The sequence below is a fragment of the Lissotriton vulgaris genome, chromosome 3_1 (assembly GCF_964263255.1).
Source record: "Lissotriton vulgaris chromosome 3_1, aLisVul1.2, whole genome shotgun sequence".
NCBI lineage: Eukaryota > Metazoa > Chordata > Amphibia > Caudata > Salamandridae > Lissotriton > Lissotriton vulgaris.
The window spans coordinates 369,329,831-369,347,755 of record NC_141689.1 but is presented as its reverse complement, the minus strand read 5'-3'; positions in this window follow the sequence as shown (position 1 = coordinate 369,347,755).

The window sequence follows — 17,925 nt, the reverse complement described above, 5'->3', positions numbered from 1 at the left end:
TATATAGCATGCCCTTCATCAGGGAAATAGACACTGTAAAACAAGGAATAATAAAATCATATCATCAAAAAGGTTCTGTGTGAGTCTTATTAACATCAATCATGACATAAACAATATAAGGTCTGCTTGATATGTGCTTATAAGTCAATATGAGCTGTGTGTGAATCACATGCTGTGGTTAGTATTAGTGAAAAAACAGAAAGAATCTTCTCAAAGAAAAATACTCTAACTCACATGGCTGGGTCTCTAACAGTACTTGTAGTTCTGCAAATCAAAAATAAAGCAGTGTTACAAAAACAGCCTCAAATAGGGAGGCAGTTCATAAGGCAAAAACATACTAACAACCACGCTGGTGGTCCATAAAGTCCCTCACAACTAACCTTGCTCAAGAATAGGCGCGCGATTACGTCCTTCTCTCCTCGTACTCCGCGATGGCTCAATGAAATGCCGATCGCGTTCACCTATTTAACCTGGATTTTGGTCATGTGACGAGTCACATGGCATGGCCATAGAAGAATGACTCATTATCAAGGGTAGCGAACCAGAATATGCTGTCTTAAGTAATACCCGAGTCACTGATCTAAATACTGGTTATCATGATGGGTGGCCAGGAGAACCGGTTGCGAAAAAATTCTAGAAAATATTAAAAAGGATATGTGTAAGCTAACGAGATTAAAAAAATTAAGTTAAAAAATAGAAAATGGTTAGAAAGAAATACCGGGAATCGAACTAATCACTGCTGGGATGTTAGATGAGCTGTTCTATGGTTAGTGCTATTGTAGAAAGTGAAGAAATGGAAAAGAATATAAGAAGTGTAAGTGTCAGATGTGTATATGAACTCACATAGTATACACAAGGAACAGTCAGGGGAGCAATTAATTATAGGTAACATGCAAATTCAATTCTTTCATTTAACCCCAATGGTTTCTGGCAGGATAAATTTTGTATCCAATAGTTCTCTCTCTGCAGAAGGTATTTGGAATTGTCTCTGCCTTCTACTTTCTGGACCGTTTCAAGGATGATGAATTTGATCTGGGAGATATTATGATGTTCTTCAACAAAATGGGAGGATAATGCAGATTTCATATTTTTCAAACGAATGTTGGACTTGTGTTCAGTTAGACGTACTTTGATTCGACGTTCCGTCTTACCAACATACATTTTGCCACAAGGACATCTGATTCCATAGATGACATTACTCGATTCACAGGTGGCATTTACCTTTAGTTTGATGGGGTAACCTTTTGAAGGATGACAGAATGTGTTACCACGGATTACGTTGTTGCAACTTCCACAGTTAAGGCAAGGTTTCGTACCAGAGAATTTCGTTGCAGGTGTTGAGGTTGTACATATTTTGTGTTGAAGAATTTCTCCAAGATTCTTTGATCTAGTGTAAGCAAAGATGGGAGGTTGATTAAACGACTGTTTGAAATCGGGTTCAAGATTCAGTATGGACCAATGTTTTAAAATGGTTTGTTTGTATTTCCTGCTGGATGTAGAATATCTAGATACCACCACTGTACGTGTTTGTTCAGATTTAGTTTTGATGGTTAGAAGTTTCTCTCTGTCCAATGTTTCAACCTTTTTCTTTGATACCTCTAGTAGAGATTCAGGGTAACCTCTATCCAAGAATTTCTTTTTGACTTCTCTTAGTTTGAGACCTAATGCATTTTCATCTGAGGTAATTCTCTTTACTCTGGCCATTTGTGAAAACGGCAAGTTGTTAATCAAGTTGGGTTGATGAAAACTCGAGTATAACAACATGTTGTTCCTGTCCGTTGGTTTGGTGTAAACATCTGTTTTAAACCCTGTTGGAGTTCTAGTGACTTTAACATCCAAGAAATTTACTGCGGTTTCTGATGTGGTCCATGTCAGTTGGATTCGTGCGTCCAGATTGTTGAATTTAGTGAGTTCCGTTATTAGTTTCTCCTCTGTGTTAGACCAAAGAATGAAAAGGTCATCAATGTATCTGATCATTGTTTTGAGATTGCGAGACCATTCTGTATTCAAGAAGATATGTTGATTTTCATACCACTGCATGAATATGTTGGCATACGAGGGTGCTGCCGAATTGCCCATAGCCATGCCGGTTAATTGTTGGTACCAAGCTTCATTGACCTTGAAATAGCTGTGATATAGAATAAAACACATCAGCTCCATGAGGAAAGTTTGAAATTGTTGATCAAGATCTGTGTTTAAAAGAGCAGACTCTATTGCCTCTAAACCCATGTCATGGGGTATGCTAGTGTATAAACTGCAAACGTCTGCAGTACACATAACTAGTTTTTCTGATGGATCCAGCTTAATTTGTTGAAGTATTTGCAAAAACTGGGATGTATCTCTGACATAGGTTTGCATCGATTGTACTGTCGGCTGTAGATACCTGTCGATAAGTTGACCAATCGGTTCATGTAAGCTCCCTCTCGTCGATACTATAGGTCGCATCGGGGGGTCATAGGTATTTTTGTGAATTTTTGGTGTCATCCGCAATGTGGGACTCTTGGGATTGAGTGTAACCAAGAAGTTCTTTGTCCGGTCAGAAATGGTACCTTGTTTGTGTGCGCCATCAATGATGTTTTTTAACACTTTGGAGTACTCAAGTGTGGGATTGTGATCCAATCTGCAGTACGTATTTGTATCATTGATATGTTCTGTCACTTTGTTGTTATACATATCCATATTCATTATGACGATCGCGCCGCCTTTATCAGCTTTCGTGAACATGATTTTGTCGTTGGAAGCCAATTTCTGCAAGGTGTCAAGATCCTTTTGTGTGGTGTTCCTTCTTTTGGGTTTATAATGTTTGATCTTGCGGAGGTCTTGTTTCACCAAGTTTTCAAATAGGTCTAGCGTCTTGTGGCTAGTTGGAGCTTGAAAAATACTGTGGGGTCGTAGGCCTAACAGTTGGTCTTTCTCGATGCTCGGTCGGTCCGGTATTGTGTTGTCAAAAAAATGTCTGAGTCTAAGTTTCCGCATCAGTTTAAAAAAACTGACTTCAAGTTCCAGACTGTTTGTAGTAGTAGTTGGGACAAATGATGTTCCTTTTTGCAATAGGCTTAACTCATACGGGCTCAAAGTTTGATCACTAATGTTAATTACTAATTGTTCTGAGGCTGAGTCTTTTTGAGTTTCTTCTCTTTCTCCTTCTCCTTGGCTATGGCTGACGTGCTCCGTGTAGTCGGCGCGTCCCTTTCTTTGTCCTTTTCCAGTTCCTTTTCCTGAACCTCTCCTGGGTCTCCTTTTTGGGCTTGGCCCTGGTCTAAAAAAGGACTAATGTCTGTGGTTTTGCTGGTAGTGGGTTGATCAGTTGTTGTTTGCTCCTGTGGTGCCGGGGTCGATTGAGGTTTACGTGGTCTTTGACTAGTGTCGCTGTCTGAGGAAGATGTCGTAGTATTTGAATTGTAAGGACGATTTTTACGTTTTTGTGCATATACCTCCGCCCATGTGTATACTTCTCCTAAGCGGTAGTCCAGTGTATCTCTTTTAAATTTCCGGATTTTCCGTTCATTGATTTCTTTGGAATGTCGATCTATTTGACTTTTGATATCCTCTAAGGTGGTTTTTAATTCATCTTCCGTGAGCATCTTGGATAATTCAGACTGTGTTTCCTCAATTTCCATACTTAATTCTTCCAGAATTGAGGATAATTCTTGTATGATCAAGAGAATTAAGTCTAAAGAGCATTTATTCAATATTTCATACCAGCGCTCCTGGAATTTTTTGGAATGTTTACAAAGGGATGGTTTGAGTGCAATTCTTAGCCCCCTAGGTATGCGTGCATTCCGATGGTATTTTATGAGAGTACTAGCGTGGAGTTGCTGATTGGTTTTCCTTTTTAGTAGATAAATTAGTTGTCTTATGTTTTGCTCTTTTGACCGGCTCGTGGTTTCCTGTGTGAGTTCATCCCTGATTAGGGAGTAAATTTGGTCAACATCCTTTGATTCAAACGCAAAAGTGGAGGCTCTGGCCTCAGTGGTTTTGGAGATGTCATCGTAATTACTCATGTTTCAAGTTATGCTGATTTTTGGTGCGTGCTATTAATCCTTGGGACTCTGAAGTGATACAATATTAGAATTGGATAAATGCACAGCGATTTGTTACCTCTCAAAGTTCAACAGTTAGTCGTTTTTTTGGTGCACCGTAAGGTGGCGTCGAGGGTCCTGCGACGTCAAGATACACAACACTGATGTGGCACTAGAGGATCTCTAGTGTCATCCCTTACCGGGCACACAAATATTTGTCTTCCCACTCAAAGAAGACTTTCAATCCAGTGTTTCAATTGTTCATGAAATTTATTTTATATTTTTAGAAGAATTTATCATCATCATTTCATGTAGTTCGTTCAATATGATTCTCATGTTTGTAAATCAGACATTGTCATAATAAGGCATCCAATGCATTTCGGGCATTATATAGCATGCCCTTCATCAGGGAAATAGACACTGTAAAACAAGGAATAATAAAATCATATCATCAAAAAGGTTCTGTGTGAGTCTTATTAACATCAATCATGACATAAACAATATAAGGTCTGCTTGATATGTGCTTATAAGTCAATATGAGCTGTGTGTGAATCACATGCTGTGGTTAGTATTAGTGAAAAAACAGAAAGAATCTTCTCAAAGAAAAATACTCTAACTCACATGGCTGGGTCTCTAACAGTACTTGTAGTTCTGCAAATCAAAAATAAAGCAGTGTTACAAAAACAGCCTCAAATAGGGAGGCAGTTCATAAGGCAAAAACATACTAACAACCAGGCTGGTGGTCTATAAAGTCCCTCACAACTAACCTTGCTCAAGAATAGGCGCGCGATTACGTCCTTCTCTCCTCGTACTCCGCGATGGCTCAATGAAATGCCGATCGCGTTCACCTATTTAACCTGGACAAACACGTACAGTGGTGGTATCTAGATATTCTACATCCAGCAGGAAATACAAACAAACCATTTTAAAACATTGGTCCATACTGAATCTTGAACCCGATTTCAAACAGTCGTTTAATCAACCTCCCATCTTTGCTTACACTAGATCAAAGAATCTTGGAGAAATTCTTCAACACAAAATATGTACAACCTCAACACCTGCAACGAAATTCTCTGGTACGAAACCTTGCCTTAACTGTGGAAGTTGCAACAACGTAATCCGTGGTAACACATTCTGTCATCCTTCAAAAGGTTACCCCATCAAACTAAAGGTAAATGCCACCTGTGAATCGAGTAATGTCATCTATGGAATCAGATGTCCTTGTGGCAAAATGTATGTTGGTAAGACGGAACGTCGAATCAAAGTACGTCTAACTGAACACAAGTCCAGCATTCGTTTGAAAAATATGAAATCTGCATTATCCTCCCATTTTGTTGAAGAACATCATAATATCTCCCAGATCAAATTCATCATCCTTGAAACGGTCCAGAAAGTAGAAGGCAGAGACAATTCCAAATACCTTCTGCAGAGAGAGAACTATTGGATACAAAATTTATCCTGCCAGAAACCATTGGGGTTAAATGAAAGAATTGAATTTGCATGTTACCTATAATTAATTGCTCCCCTGACTGTTCCTTGTGTATACTATGTGAGTTCATATACACATCTGACACTTACACTTCTTATATTCTTTTCCATTTCTTCACTTTCTACAATAGCACTAACCATAGAACAGCTCATCTAACATGCCAGCAGTGATTAGTTCGATTCCCGGTATTTCTTTCTAACCATTTTCTATTTTTTAACTTAATTTTTTTAATCTCGTTAGCTTACACATATCCTTTTTAATATTTTCTAGAATTTTTTCGCAACCGGTTCTCCTGGCCACCCATCATGATAACCAGTATTTAGATCAGTGACTCGGGTATTACTTAAGACAGCATATTCTGGTTCGCTACCCTTGATAATGAGTCTTTCTTCTATGGCCATGCCATGTGACTCGTCACATGACCAAAATCCAGGTTAAATAGGTGAACGCGATCGGCATTTCATTGAGCCATCGCGGAGTACGAGGAGAGAAGGACGTAATCGCGCGCCTATTCTTGAGCAAGGTTAGTTGTGAGGGACTTTATAGACCACCAGCCTGGTTGTTAGTATGTTTTTGCCTTATGAACTGCCTCCCTATTTGAGGCTGTTTTTGTAACACTGCTTTATTTTTGATTTGCAGAACTACAAGTACTGTTAGAGACCCAGCCATGTGAGTTAGAGTATTTTTCTTTGAGAAGATTCTTTCTGTTTTTTCACTAATACTAACCACAGCATGTGATTCACACACAGCTCATATTGACTTATAAGCACATATCAAGCAGACCTTATATTGTTTATGTCATGATTGATGTTAATAAGACTCACACAGAACCTTTTTGATGATATGATTTTATTATTCCTTGTTTTACAGTGTCTATTTCCCTGATGAAGGGCATGCTATATAATGCCCGAAATGCATTGGATGCCTTATTATGACAATGTCTGATTTACAAACATGAGAATCATATTGAACGAACTACATGAAATGATGATGATAAATTCTTCTAAAAATATAAAATAAATTTCATGAACAATTGAAACACTGGATTGAAAGTCTTCTTTGAGTGGGAAGACAAATATTTGTGTGCCCGGTAAGGGATGACACTAGAGATCCTCTAGTGCCACATCAGTGTTGTGTATCTTGACGTCGCAGGACCCTCGACGCCACCTTACGGTGCACCAAAAAAACGACTAACTGTTGAACTTTGAAAGGTAACAAATCGCTGTGCATTTATCCAATTCTAATATTGTATCACTTCAGAGTCCCAAGGATTAATAGCACGCACCAAAAATCAGCATAACTTGAAACATGAGTAATTACGATGACATCTCCAAAACCACTGAGGCCAGAGCCTCCACTTTTGCGTTTGAATCAAAGGATGTTGACCAAATTTACTCCCTAATCAGGGATGAACTCACACAGGAAACCACGAGCCGGTCAAAAGAGCAAAACATAAGACAACTAATTTATCTACTAAAAAGGAAAACCAATCAGCAACTCCACGCTAGTACTCTCATAAAATACCATCGGAATGCACGCATACCTAGGGGGCTAAGAATTGCACTCAAACCATCCCTTTGTAAACATTCCAAAAAATTCCAGGAGCGCTGGTATGAAATATTGAATAAATGCTCTTTAGACTTAATTCTCTTGATCATACAAGAATTATCCTCAATTCTGGAAGAATTAAGTATGGAAATTGAGGAAACACAGTCTGAATTATCCAAGATGCTCACGGAAGATGAATTAAAAACCACCTTAGAGGATATCAAAAGTCAAATAGATCGACATTCCAAAGAAATCAATGAACGGCGATCGTCATAATGAATATGGATATGTATAACAACAAAGTGACAGAACATATCAATGATACAAATACGTACTGCAGATTGGATCACAATCCCACACTTGAGTACTCCAAAGTGTTAAAAAACATCATTGATGGCGCACACAAACAAGGTACCATTTCTGACCGGACAAAGAACTTCTTGGTTACACTCAATCCCAAGAGTCCCACATTGCGGATGACACCAAAAATTCACAAAAATACCTATGACCCCCCGATGCGACCTATAGTATCGACGAGAGGGAGCTTACATGAACCGATTGGTCAACTTATCGACAGGTATCTACAGCCGACAGTACAATCGATGCAAACCTATGTCAGAGATACATCCCAGTTTTTGCAAATACTTCAACAAATTAAGCTGGATCCATCAGAAAAACTAGTTATGTGTACTGCAGACGTTTGCAGTTTATACACTAGCATACCCCATGACATGGGTTTAGAGGCAATAAAGTCTGCTCTTTTAAACACAGATCTTGATCAACAATTTCAAACTTTCCTCATGGAGCTGATGTGTTTTATTCTATATCACAGCTATTTCAAGGTCAATGAAGCTTGGTACCAACAATTAACCGGCATGGCTATGGGCAATTCGGCAGCACCCTCGTATGCCAACATATTCATGCAGTGGTATGAAAATCAACATATCTTCTTGAATACAGAATGGTCTCGCAATCTCAAAACAATGATCAGATACATTGATGACCTTTTCATTCTTTGGTCTAACACAGAGGAGAAACTAATAACGGAACTCACTAAATTCAACAATCTGGACGCACGAATCCAACTGACATGGACCACATCAGAAACCGCAGTAAATTTCTTGGATGTTAAAGTCACTAGAACTCCAACAGGGTTTAAAACAGATGTTTACACCAAACCAACGGACAGGAACAACATGTTGTTATACTCGAGTTTTCATCAACCCAACTTGATTAACAACTTGCCGTTTTCACAAATGGCCAGAGTAAAGAGAATTACCTCAGATGAAAATGCATTAGGTCTCAAACTAAGAGAAGTCAAGAAGAAATTCTTGGATAGAGGTTACCCTGAATCTCTACTAGAGGTATCAAAGAAAAAGGTTGAAACATTGGACAGAGAGAAACTTCTAACCATCAAAACTAAATCTGAACAAACACGTACAGTGGTGGTATCTAGATATTCTACATCCAGCAGGAAATACAAACAAACCATTTTAAAACATTGGTCCATACTGAATCTTGAACCCGATTTCAAACAGTCGTTTAATCAACCTCCCATCTTTGCTTACACTAGATCAAAGAATCTTGGAGAAATTCTTCAACACAAAATATGTACAACCTCAACACCTGCAACGAAATTCTCTGGTACGAAACCTTGCCTTAACTGTGGAAGTTGCAACAACGTAATCCGTGGTAACACATTCTGTCATCCTTCAAAAGGTTACCCCATCAAACTAAAGGTAAATGCCACCTGTGAATCGAGTAATGTCATCTATGGAATCAGATGTCCTTGTGGCAAAATGTATGTTGGTAAGACGGAACGTCGAATCAAAGTACGTCTAACTGAACACAAGTCCAACATTCGTTTGAAAAATATGAAATCTGCATTATCCTCCCATTTTGTTGAAGAACATCATAATATCTCCCAGATCAAATTCATCATCCTTGAAACGGTCCAGAAAGTAGAAGGCAGAGACAATTCCAAATACCTTCTGCAGAGAGAGAACTATTGGATACAAAATTTATCCTGCCAGAAACCATTGGGGTTAAATGAAAGAATTGAATTTGCATGTTACCTATAATTAATTGCTCCCCTGACTGTTCCTTGTGTATACTATGTGAGTTCATATACACATCTGACACTTACACTTCTTATATTCTTTTCCATTTCTTCACTTTCTACAATAGCACTAACCATAGAACAGCTCATCTAACATCCCAGCAGTGATTAGTTCGATTCCCGGTATTTCTTTCTAACCATTTTCTATTTTTTAACTTAATTTTTTTAATCTCGTTAGCTTACACATATCCTTTTTAATATTTTCTAGAATTTTTTCGCAACCGGTTCTCCTGGCCACCCATCATGATAACCAGTATTTAGATCAGTGACTCGGGTATTACTTAAGACAGCATATTCTGGTTCGCTACCCTTGATAATGAGTCTTTCTTCTATGGCCATGCCATGTGACTCGTCACATGACCAAAATCCAGGTTAAATAGGTGAACGCGATCGGCATTTCATTGAGCCATCGCGGAGTACGAGGAGAGAAGGACGTAATCGCGCGCCTATTCTTGAGCAAGGTTAGTTGTGAGGGACTTTATAGACCACCAGCCTGGTTGTTAGTATGTTTTTGCCTTATGAACTGCCTCCCTATTTGAGGCTGTTTTTGTAACACTGCTTTATTTTTGATTTGCAGAACTACAAGTACTGTTAGAGACCCAGCCATGTGAGTTAGAGTATTTTTCTTTGAGAAGATTCTTTCTGTTTTTTCACTAATACTAACCACAGCATGTGATTCACACACAGCTCATATTGACTTATAAGCACATATCAAGCAGACCTTATATTGTTTATGTCATGATTGATGTTAATAAGACTCACACAGAACCTTTTTGATGATATGATTTTATTATTCCTTGTTTTACAGTGTCTATTTCCCTGATGAAGGGCATGCTATATAATGCCCGAAATGCATTGGATGCCTTATTATGACAATGTCTGATTTACAAACATGAGAATCATATTGAACGAACTACATGAAATGATGATGATAAATTCTTCTAAAAATATAAAATAAATTTCATGAACAATTGAAACACTGGATTGAAAGTCTTCTTTGAGTGGGAAGACAAATATTTGTGTGCCCGGTAAGGGATGACACTAGAGATCCTCTAGTGCCACATCAGTGTTGGAATTCTTTAAAAGAACAGCAGACCTCCTCACCACCCATATGCTGGCATTATTCAATGGGGCACTGGAGGAAGGGATACTTCCGCCGGACCTACGTATGGCCACTATAGTGCCCATATATAAGCAGGGTAAGCCACCAGAAGAATGCGCATTGTACCGCCCCATATCTCTGTTTACCGTAGAGACGAAACTGTTAGCTACTATCCTGGCCCTTCGACTACGGCAGGTAATTACAGACCGGATTCACTTGGATCAGACTGGTTTCTTGCCAGATAGAGCGACTAGGCATAACCTGAGGAGGACTCACAACTGGTTGATGGAGGCACGCGCTCGCGAGGAGCCCCATGTCTTTCTCCCATTAGACGCTGAGAAAGCGCTTGACGTGGTACATTGGCCCTTTTTAGACAGCGTACTGATAAAGTTTGGGTTTGGTCCAAAGTATCGAAGGTGGATCACGCTTCTTTATACGGAACCGCGGGCGAGGGTCAAGATCAATGGGGTGCTTTCCGAGGATTTTCCCATAAGGAGGGGGACCCGTCAGGCTGTCCCTTGTCCCCGCTATTGTTCGCCCTTGCCATTGAAATAGTGGCATGCGAGGTCCGACAAGATAGGGGGATAACTGGGTTTGGATTCCGACAAGAGGAATGGTATGAGGAGAAAATATCACTTTACGCGGATGACATCCTACTATATGTTACCTTCCCGGAGGTCTCGATACCGCGTTCTCCTTACTGAACCGTTATGGATCTCGCTCTGGATATACCATCAACTGGCACAAATCGGTCCTGTACAACCCTGGGGAGGGAAGCTTGGGGCCGGCATTAACAGAGGCGTTGCAGGTGACAACTGAAGGGTTCTTATATTTAGGAATCTACGTAACAACTAATAGTTCGGTCTCGTACAGTAAGAACATACAACGCGTACTTCTGAATTTTAAAGAGGATGCGAACAGATGGAAGGCCCTTCCACTTACATTGTTGGGGCGAGCGGCGATGTATAAAATGATCACTCTGCCGAGGCTCTTATATGCGCTGCAAAATGAATACTTCCCCCTTTTGCGCCAAGTTTTTGCTGAGATAAATGGGGGACTCAGGGATTTGCTTTGGCTAGGGAAACAGCCGAGGATAGCGCTGGAGACGTTGCAGAGAAACCAATACAACTAAGGGATTTCCCTCCCTAACATAGAGGCATACTACTGGGCGGAACATCTTTCCGTGATAAATGACTGGATACATGCCCCGGCATATCACACCACGTATAGATTGGAAAGGGAAAAGCTGGACAGTCGTACGTGCTTGCATTACATATATGGAGGGAAAGGGAAGTCAGTGCTCCTACCAGCAACTAAGGTGACGGTAGAAATTTGGGATAGGGCGACGCAACGGATTGGCTGGCGACACAAGCCATCGGCACAAACCCCAATTTGGCAGTGCACATGGTTGAAAGACTTACACAAGCTGAAAGGCTTCAAATGGTGGGACGACATAGGAATCTCCGTGCTGGGTGACCTGTAAAGGCAGGGAGCCCTGAAGTCCTTCCAGGAATTGAGGGTAGAATATGGGTTACACCGCTCTCAATGTTTTAAATATGCGCAATTGCGGCATGTGTGGCGAGCGGAAGAGATGCTTACGGAGCCATTGCCGGAATATGCCCCTTTAGAGGGCCCCCTACTACAGGAGCAGGTGCAGGCCGAGTTAGTTTCCCTGACCTATAAAACCCTTCTCAACAACATGCCGGACGGCCTAGTGAAATTGAAAACTATGTGGGAATCAAACGTAGGGGAGATGGGCACGCTTGACTGGAAGACGGCATTGATGCATCCTAGGGAGGTGGCCATAAAATCCTGTTTACGATTAATTCAATTAAAAATTTTGCACAGAGCCTATTATGACAGACACCATTTACACCGGATGGTGCGGGCTGCTGACCCTAGTTGTCTACGATGTGGACATGTGGAGGGCGAGTTCTATCACACCATCTGGGAATATGGGGTACTCCAAAGTTATTGGGCTAGATTATTGAGAGAGCTTGGAGAAATACTAGAAGTGGCCATACCGATGGAACCTAAACTCATCTTACTGGAGATAACGCCTGAAGAGGACTTGACCCGGCCTGACCTAATTTTCCTGGCATTAGCATTGGTGGTGGCAAAGAGGGATGTGGCAAGGGAGTGGGGAGCCTCGAATCCATCGAAAATTGCGGATTGGAGGAAAGGTATGGATATATATATGGCGGCTGAAAGGGTTACTTATAAAGCGAAAGTTCCGTAGAGTATGGGAGAAATGGAGATGCTTCTATGGCCTGGATGGGGGACATTGAGAGGGTTGGGTGGGTTTCAAGAGGTGCTCTACTGTACACAGGAGGGACCTGGGGGCACCAATATCTAGAGATGAAAGATGGGATATTCAATATAAAACTATTATTTTGTTTAGTGATGTGCGGGAGTAGGTGGGAGGCGGGTGGAGGGAGGGTAGGAAGTGATGACTGTTCGGACGTGACATGCTTGTATGCTTGTTAAATGCAAATAAAAATAATTTAAAAGAAAATAATAATAATTAACAAAGTAAATATACAGATTCTGCCTTCTAAATATTGCACACTAGGTCATCAATGTTAGGGCAATCCTATTGGTTATTGTTGACTGACCGTGAGGAAATCCTGATTGATTAATTGGAACTAAGTGCTGTGTCACTGACCATTCTCCCTGTTCAGAGACTGGAGGCAAAAACCGTTGTCTCAACGTCTGTCAAAGATATTAGCCAATAGCTCCCTGCCCACAACCCTGGATTTGCTCCAAATACAGCATTTGGGAGGCTGTTTGGGCACGGTGCCCCATTTGATCTAACTTGTTTGAGCAGTGTTGAAGTATCTTTTTGATTTAGTGGCTCAATTCTTGGTGGCTTTGTTATGTCAACTATGCTGCTTACAGTGTTGTAATATTGTCTATTTCCATCAAGAGAACTTCCCAATCATTCTCCAAGTTTTTCTGATTGTTTAATGTTCAGAAGGAATCTCTTGTCAGGGGTAATTGTCACTTTTTTTTTTAGTTTTTTCGGTCCTCATCTCACCTTTCAAGCCTCTGCGGGTCTTAAGAAGCCGCCTTCGTTATCTGTCGCCCCTACGGCTTACCGCACTCCCTTGGATCGTCCGACCAGTCCCATTCTTTTGTAAGGGACCATGGTGTAATCATAAGACTACTGATGTTACAATAATCTTAGGTTCTTACCCCAGCTCACAAAGGGATGCCAAATGTTCGTGATCTTATCCTCCACTCTATCATACTCCAGTCGTGCCATAGAGAATGCAGCTTTAAGCCAATCCTCCCTTTGCAGGGGTAGGGGGTCTTTCCACCTCATACACACTTCCCTTCTTGCCAACAATATCAAGTTCAATAATAAACCCCTGTCTTTCTGCGAGAGGTTCTGACTGAGGCGACCATCGTCTCCAAAGAATACCAGTTGCATATTTATCTCGATGGTGTTGTTAAATATGTCCAGTAAATTATCACCCACCACAGTCCAAAATCTTGTGAGTGTTGCGCACTCATAATAAATATGTAGGTCATTGGCAAGAGGTACTGCACATCTGGGGCATTTGGGGACAGGATCGGGGGCGAACTTTGCAATTTTTGCCGGGGTGTAATAAAGTCTACTAATAACAAAGAAATGATTTTTTTTAAGCAGGCGGGTTTAACAGATCTGTACAAGGTCTTCAATGAGGATTCATATAAAAAGTCTGCTGGTGGCCCGAGTGGGGTTCCCATCCACACTGCAACAAGGGCAGGTGTCTCATGGTCTTCGGCCTCCAACAAACTGTTGTACCACATAGAAATTTCCTTATTCAATGGGCATGTCCCTTGCAGCAAATCTTCAATCTCTCTGTTTCCACTGATCTCCCGCTTTTCTGCCTCATACCATGATGTTAACTGTATGTACTTGAATCTCGAGAGCCCCGGGCCTATCTTAGCCCTCAGGTATTCCCAGGGATATATCCCCCCAGTGTCCAACAGTTCGGACCAAATTTTGACACCAGCCCTCTTTATCGGCAGTGCCAAACCATCCTGCAAGCAATCCGGGGTCCCTGGTGCATCCCACACAGGGGCATTATCAGAGTAGTATCCAATGCCCCAGCTACGCCGGAGCTTGCACCATATCTCCAGAGATGCCCTTAAAACCTTCAGAAGAACCCTCTTGAAGAACCTTGGTGATCCAAATCTATACAGAAATGCTTCACCATCTCTTCCCCCTTCTACCTGCACCATTTCGCCCAGCATCCTCCCCCAGGCTTATTCCCCAGGTTTCAGCAGCAGCATCCGTATGCTTTTAACTGGAACGCTGCAGCATATAGCCTTACGTCTGGGAGGGCTAACCCACCTTTTTTTAGTCTGCGTCTAAGTTTTTTCCACGCCAGTCGAACCCCTTTGTTACCCCAAATGAAACTGTTGATCTTACTTTGTACTTTAATCAGACTTTTACTCGGAAATGTTAGTGGAATTGAAGAGAAGAGGTATGACAGTTTGGGAAGGATGACCATCTTTACTAGGTTGGTTTTCCCGTATATGGTAAGAGGGAGATTTCTCCATCTACTGAATAGACTATCGATTTCCTTTACCACCCTCTTTAGATTTAACTCAGGAATCTTTTCAATTTCCTTCACTGCATAAATCCCCAGGTATCTCATCTCTTCACTTTCTGTACCTGACCACTCCAAATTCCAACACATCACCTCCGTCTTAGTTCTATTAACAAGAAACCCAGAAAGCAATCCAAACTCACACATACGTTCTTCCGCCCTTGTGATAGCTGTATCTGGGTCACTTGTATACAGTATCAAGTCGTCAGCATACAGAGCTATTTTTGAGCCATATTGTTCTGATCTGAATGAGTAGATTGAATCATCCAATCTAAGCATCTGGGCCAATGGTTCCACATACAAATTAAACAAAAGAGGTGAAATCGGACACCCCTGCCTCGTTCTTCTCTGAATATTGAAACTCGCAGTGAGGAACCCATTCAGAAATATTCGGGCAGAGGCTCCCTGATAACAATTCTGCAAAGTCTTTATAAAGATAGGAACGAAACCCATAACCTTCAGAACCTCCCATAGATATACCCAGCAAACTCTATCAAAATCCTTGGCCGCGTCTACAGCGACAACGGCCAAGGGTTCTGTCCTCTGGATAGCCAGGTCGATGTTACCTATAAGTAGCTGTATTTGTTCCTGGATATGTCTACCTGCGACAAACCCTTTCTGATCTGGATGTATTAACTTAGGTATCAGTTTAGCCAATCTCCCTGCTAAAATGCCCATAAAGATCTTATAATCGGCATTCAGCAGGGAGATCGGGCAGTAAGAGTCTGCCTTTTTTGGATCCTTGCCTGGTTTCAATATCAGAACTATTATTGCCTCTTTCCAGGTGTTAGGGACCTTTCCAGCCAAACCATAGATTGAATTAAAGGTGTCTTACAATGGTTCTAGGAGCTTCTCTTTAAGATGTTTATATATTTCACTCAGGAGTGCATCTGATCCTGCAGCTTTTTTGTTCTTGGATTTGTTTATCTGAGCTGCGATCTCCTCTGACGTAAAGGGGGCATCTAAGTTGTTTTTGCTTTCTTCCGGGAGTACTGGGAGTTGTTTATTGCTAAGAAATGACTGAATCAAACTTGGTGGGGGAGCCAAGTCTTCCCTATACAGTTCTGAGAACATAGAGAGAAGACAGGTCTGTATATCTTCGATCTTATTTGAAATTTCCCCGCTAGAGTTTATTTTAAGTTCTTTTATGTCATTCCTAGCTCGGTCGGTTCTGGCTTTCCATGCTAATAAAGCACCAGCTTTTTCTCCATATTCATAATTCTGCATCTAACTAGAATCCCACTGCGCCCTACATTTGGCTTCTAGTCTCCTTCTATATTCTGATCTTGCCTCTTCCAACTTCCCCAAGATTTGAGTGAGTTGCTCCCGGTCCCCATTGCTAGCTCCGTCTCTTTCTCTCTCCAAGCCACTTATCCTTTCTTCGATACCCTTTAGTACCCCCGCTTCAATCTTGTTCTTATAACAGATGACTCCGTGGAGTTTCCCCCTGAGCCAGGCTTTATAGGCGTCCCAGACGACATCAGGTGTTGTAGAGTCGGAGTTCAGCATGAAAAACTCCAAGGACGAGGCCTGTACAGTGGAAATCACATCGGGGTCCTGCAGCTTGGTCCTGTTAAGGGTCCACCTTAGTGACAGCCGCTGTACCTCCTTAATCTGATATACAATATGAAGGGGTGCATGGTCAGACAAATGACTCGGGAGAACTGAAATCTCCCCCATGTTGGCTAATAAACCTCTATCTAAAAGAATATAGTCAGTCCTGGAGGAATGACAGTATTTTTTGCTATAAAAGGTAAAACCCTTCTCGTTTCATTTTATTTCCCTCCATAGATCAACTAGGTCCATATCGTGGATCATGTTAACTAATGCCTGGCGTACCTTCACTGCACCTATATACTTGTGACAATACAAGTTAGTGATGTATTCTGCTCAATTTTTGCACTACTGGCCTTGTTACCACTGTTTTCAAGGCCATTCATTATTGACCAGAACACCTTGGTGTTATTTGACTTGCTTGCACACAGCAGCTTATTCCATAGCTCCCGGTGGTAAATATTCTTTGAATTCCAAAACGCTTGCTTGTATGATCTCTTTAGGGTGTTTGGCTTTTATTTGAGGAGAGATTGTGTAAAAAAAATGATGAAAACCTGCCCTGGTTGCTCTGTTAACAGCCTTCTTTTGTTCATATAGCATAGGCATCTACAACAAATTATTTGTGTTTACAAGGGGATTTGCCTTTCTTATGCTTTTCGTTGAAACTTCCTAATTAAGGAATTGCAAAGAAAATCCCATTTGTCCACCAAAGAACGTTCTGTAGCTACATCAGAGATTTAATTCATGACTCAGTATATCTCATTATTCAATTGTAAGAGGTTGGTACTTTATGAAGAACAAGCTGTTGTGAACTGTGGTCAATTTTGAATCTTGGTATTACAGCATAACAAATGACATGAGCAGCCAAGCCCTTCGAAATTAAGGTATAGTCTATTATGGAGCTATAACTGGAACTTTTAAATGTCAGAACTATAGTTGGAGCCTTCGGGGAACATTCATTAAGCATCAATAAGCCCAGTCATCATAGTTGTTCACGACAAGTTTGGCTGATTTTACAATTCGGCGACCAGATGTTTTTATTTATAATAGATGGATATTAAGATCACCAGAGATAATTAAGTTTGTGTTTGGCTGTTTATAAGCCAGTGTTGTATCAATTTCCCACAACGTTGACAACTATTCAGATAAATGTTTAATAGAAGAATTTGAGATGGAACTTGTAATTTCACACATTGCAACCATGTAATTTGTAAGTTTAGTAGCTGGAAATTGACATCTAAATCTTTGCCTACATATATTGATAGTCCTGCTTTTGCTTGGCCTTGTTGTGATGTACGGGTGGCACTGAGTATAAATTATTGGTAGCCAATTATTGGAATGCTTTGCCCCTTTCATGTTTCTTATAACATCAGTATTTCAAAGTTCTGCATGAATATTATTGCTTTTTGAACTTTCAGCAGCCTCATGAGGCCGTGCATATTCCAAGAACATAATCTCATGGGCAGTTGCTGATTGACAGAGTTGGAAAA